Here is a 5,213-nt window from a genome sequence, read left to right as displayed (position 1 = left end):
CACCCGGCACAAGACATTTTATAATGAGATTATCAGGTGGCCCTACAAGAGCAAAGCCTCCTACCCGGCACCACGTAATTAATCCATAAAAAATAAAGGCAGGTTCTCTCTTTGGCAGCTTATAAGTATTCCAGGCATTGCGGTGTCATAGGCTTTATGACAGCTTTGAGCTTAAGGAATTAAAAAAAACAAATTAAAAACCTAAATTCAGTAATTTAATTCTCAGTAATTCATTATCCAAGAATCTTCTTTGGATTGCAGCTCATAGCCACACTATTTCTCTGGATTTCTTCCAATTTTTTTTTCCCAATCTTTGCTGCTTTATTTGTGGGCAGGTAAGGAGTGCATAGATACATTTTGTGGTCCTCAGGTTGTATATTAATATTCTTTAACCATCCTAAAGTTCACCAGTTTAATGCTGTATCATCCAGGAACAATCTTTTGTTAAGCAAGTTTCAGGATTTGATGGCTTTCCTGCTTGTGGAAATTTTTTTAAAGGGCATAAAAAACTTCTCTCTCTTCTCTAGCACTGCCCTGGGGAACTGGCCTTGCCACCAGGAGCAATCTTTCAGCAGGAAACATTTGGGCACATCTCTGTGAGCAGCGTTTCAGTGATTGCTGTGAGCTTTGTCCCCAGGGGTGCCACCTGTAGCTACGGGGTGGTGGCTTTTTTGGGCAGGGTGGCAGGAGGTGTCTGAGGCTGGAGGGAGCTGGAAGTCCATAAAGCAGCACATTTACACCTGGACAAGGCAAAGAGCCTGCTCCTGGTAAGATTTTAGGGCATAAACTGCCCATGGCAGCTCTGCCCTGCTGCCCCAGAACATTGATTTGTTTTAGGAGTGTAGAAATGCTGCTCCCAGGAACTCTCTGAGAGTCCCCTGGGTACTTTTAGCCCTCTCCTCTTATGGGTCAGCACTGGGGAGCTTTATAGACCTGGGAACACTGCCCAGAAAGCCAATTCCCTAGGCTGGGATGGGGAAGTTTGTCTGCACCAGGGCTGGATGGTGGAAAAGTGCCTTTTGAGGGGAGTGGGGTGGGTGTGTTTTCTTGTTTTGGTGGTTTTTAAATGTGTTTACACGTTGTGGGGAGGGGTGTGTATAAGCCAGGAGGGAAAAATGATCCAGCTCTGCCCTGCCTGGAGCTGCTGCTGAATAAATGAGCAAGGTGGCACTGTGGGGCTGCTCACCCTGGGAACCTGGTGGTGCCAGGGAGGGGAGAAGAAGAAGGAAATGCATTTGAACCTGAGTAAATTCAGTTAGGGGAGAAGACACAGTTCCTGGCTACGGAGAGCACTTAAGCTCTGCAAGGTGGGAGACAAGTTATGGCCCTTTTGCATCAGCCTTCCCAGAGCTGAACTGGCTTTACTGGGAGAGGAGCCCAGGAGAGGGGAGGGGATGCAAAGTCCTGTCACTGTTCCTGTGTGGGGAGAGGAGATTTTCCACAGCAGGAGACAGACGATTCCTCACGCTCCAAACAAAGCCTGCCAGGAAAAATCTGTTTGATACTCAGGCAGCTAAAACGAGCCATAGTATTTATTCCCAGAGCTCTGTCTGCCCTAAATATCGGATCCCTGAGAGTATCAAAGAGGCTTCCAACCAAAGCATGGTGCCTCTGACAGCAATAAAAGACAGGCACCCACAGATAACTCTTCACAGTGGTTTTACAGCTAGGTAATCAATATATCACAACAGACATGTTGCCTTTTATTTGCTGTTTATGCACCACCCAGGATCCTTGGATGTGGTGTTGACGCCAGCACAAGGATACAGGAGCTGGGAGATCGATAGCAAACACTTCTTCAGGTGTATTGATTACCCAGAAAGGGATGAGGATAAATTTTTGTGTGTTCCCACTCTGTCTCCGAGCCTGTTAAAAGGAAAGAAATGGCCTGGTTTTCTTCCCTATTTCTCTCTTCTGAGAAGGTGGAAAAAAACCCAAAACAACATGGCAAGATCTTGGGGATGATGGGTCTTCTTTTATTCTTTTGGATAGTGGGGAAATCTAATATCTTTCTTTTTTGACCTTTTGTCCTCTTTTCCCATCTTGGGAGCAGAGAAAACAAGGATGACAGCTAAAAGGGAAAGAATGCCAAAATAGGAAGAAAAACCCCAACCCTGAAAAGACAGCTCCTGACATCCTTCTATTAATCTAATCAGAATTTGGTTTAGTATTGAATTACTGGAAAAATGAATTGGATTACTTTTCATTGGTATGAGAAGTGGGAGCTGTGTTCCACGGAGGAGGATTTAACCTTATTCCTGCAAATACTCGAGACCTTGCCTTGGCACAGCTTTTCCCACTCAAAATTCCAGGTGTGCTCAGCATATTCTGGAACCAGAATTCCTTCTGAGCAGGAAGGTTGCCCCTCAAGGACAACCCTCTCTGTTTATCTCCTGAGTTCCTGCAGAAGCTGGAATTGTCTCCATCAGCCGGTACCTCTCGTGGTTTGGGGAAGCTCCGTGAGAAGGCAAGGATGTGAGTGAAACAAATGGAATATTTCAGCTTGATACCTGGAATTAAATGTAGTTATTGTGGCCAGAGTGGGGAGGTGTGGTGCTGGAAATAAGTAACTGCCTGTGAGAAGTTAGTGAGCTCCAGGGCATCATGCCCTGGGAAGTGCAGATCCCTGGGCTGCAGCAAGCCACACCACTCACTGCAGGATGATGTAAGATCCTTCCACACCCTCCTCTTCCAAACCCACCAAAACTAACCAGACAGAAACTGGAGCTCAGACACAAAATACTCCTGCTAGTTCTTGAGTTCATTTCTGCCTTAAATTCTGTGTTCCCCAGGCATTCCCTGGAATCATCTTTGCAGAGAGCAGATTTCCTTCTGGTACCTGACACTGGTAGCTTGGAAGATTATTATTATTATTATTATTATTATTATTATTATGTCACAATTGGGAAAAAATATCTCAAAATAATGTCATCATCAGTGCTGCCAGGTTTTTTTTTCTTTTGTTTTGCTGGCTGTTTCTGAGGAACAGTCTTTTGCTGTAACATTGCTTTAAGGTTTTTTTTTTTATTTTTTTTTTCCCAAGTGATTTACAGACATCTCTGTCACCCTTTGGTCCCTTCTGAAAAAGCTTTGTTTTTGCAAAGAGGCTGCAGCATGTCAGAATGAAGTGCAAATACCCACTTCAAGGCTCTAACAAGTTCTGTGCCACTAAGAGCCTTTGATTCCTGCATTTAATTATGTCACATTGGATTAGAATAATCCTATTCCTTCTTGTTTCTCCAACTCAGTTTTCCATACTTATCTTGCACTTAATTAAAAGTGCCTCCTTCACTGCTGGTCTGGTAGGGAAATGAAGGCTGACACACGGGGGAACTTTGCACTGGAGGGATCTTATTTTTAACCTGTCATACTCTGCACCTATAGACCTATATTTATCCCACTCTTCATTCTCCCCTTGCCTAAAGAAATACTCATCTCAAGTCCAAGAAAATGAAAGGTTACTTTGTGAATTCGCTGTTAAACATTTGCAAGATATTCAGAGGTGCGAGGAAAAGAGAAGTTGAATACCGTGCTAATTTCTAGCTAAATTTGGCTAAACCTTAGCTAATTTCTTGGCAGAGCTTTCCCCACCTCCCCTTCTTCTTTTAATAGCAGTGTTTGGGCTTGATGATCTTAAAGATCTCTTCCAACCTTAAGGATTCTCTGATTCCATGATTTTATCATAGCAATGAGTTTGGGATTTTTACCACCGACAGGAAATGCGGCAAGGAGACAAAGCAAAGCAAATGTGCTTTTGGCACTATATATATATATGATTATTAAATTTTGAGTTGGCAGCTGCTTTGAGGCACAATGCCTGACTCTGAGGTCTGTGTTATTCATCTCTAACTTTTCTGGTAGCTTTCAGCTCCAGCAGTTGAGAAAATTTGTTGGAATTTTCCAAGCACCTGCTTTTATTTCCAGCCCTAATGGCCTTATTTCAGCTCTGCTGCATGCAGCTCCTTTCAGCAGAGCAGCTTTTACTGCGTGGTCTATGACTCAGGACCCTTGAGTCATCCTGATTTCTTGGGATCAGCCGAAGGATTTTAGGGCATTATGCTTCTTATTCCTGCAGAAGCGATTTGGGATTTTTGAGATTAACAGAATTTTTTTCCTTTGATCCCTGTTTTCTCCTTCAATGCCTATTTTCTCCTTCCTGTGGTGCTAGAAGTGCAGATGTGGCCATGAACCTCCTCTGCCCTGGCTGTACAGCCCTGGGGCTTGATTTTCCAGAGGCTCCTCCCAGGTTTTCCAGAGGCTCCTGCTGAGTGTTTTCAGGCTGGTCTGGAGATCTGGTCATGGTGCTGGCTTGTCATCTTTGCTCCAGCGGATAAGGGAAAGTGTTTAAACTCTGTTACCATAATAGGATTATGCTTTTAAGCCCTCAATTATTCCAGCTCCAGAGCAGCATTTTGAGATCAGATTTGCATTCCCACAGCTTTTGATATTTTGGGATGCTGGGGAGCAAGGGTGCAATTTGTTGCGCTAATTGTGATGAGGCGCACACGGTGTAGGCCCCACGCTTGGAAGGGGACAGTGTTGGCTTTCCCTTTTTCCCAGGGAGTCTGGAGCCAAAAAAAATCCCCTCTGTGAGCTGTCAGGTGGGTCAGCACCTCCAGGGTTGTCCCTGTCTGTGGGTGATGCTGTGGTGGACCCCAGGAGCTCCCACAGCGGTGGGAATTCCTGATGAAGCTGTGCCAGGCAGGTTTGGCTTCCAGCAGCTGGCTCGTGTCTGAAAGCACCTCCAGCACTCCTCCAGCATTTAGTACCACTGAGCATTTAAACCTGGTAGTTGCTCCTGTGGTCCAAGCACTGCAGAAGCACCTCTTGAGGTAGGATGTCCAATCCCTGTGCCACTGAATTCCCTTGGATGAGGACTCACTCTTTGCACCACTGCCAATTTTCTCCTACTCTCACTTGCTAAAATAATACATTGCAGTCACCTCTTAAATTAGACACAAGTTTAACCCTCTGGCAGAGTTCATGAAATCTGTGTGCTGTGAGGAGACATTGGAATATGCTTCTTCATTTGGGAAAGGCCACAGGTGTCAGGTTGGTCATCTGGATTCTGCATGGCAATTCATAGGATCAGGGATGGGTTTGGCTTGGAAGGGACCCTAAAAAGCATCTCATAGGTTTGTTTTTCCTGAGGTGGTTGGCTGGTTTGCTAGAAACCCCGACTTTCTTTTCCATAGGCAAAGTTCTGCCTCCAA

This window comes from Taeniopygia guttata, chromosome 4 (genome assembly GCF_048771995.1).
Source record: "Taeniopygia guttata chromosome 4, bTaeGut7.mat, whole genome shotgun sequence".
NCBI lineage: Eukaryota > Metazoa > Chordata > Aves > Passeriformes > Estrildidae > Taeniopygia > Taeniopygia guttata.
The sequence above is the reverse complement of the archived record's forward strand: the minus strand, read 5'-3'. Positions refer to the sequence as shown.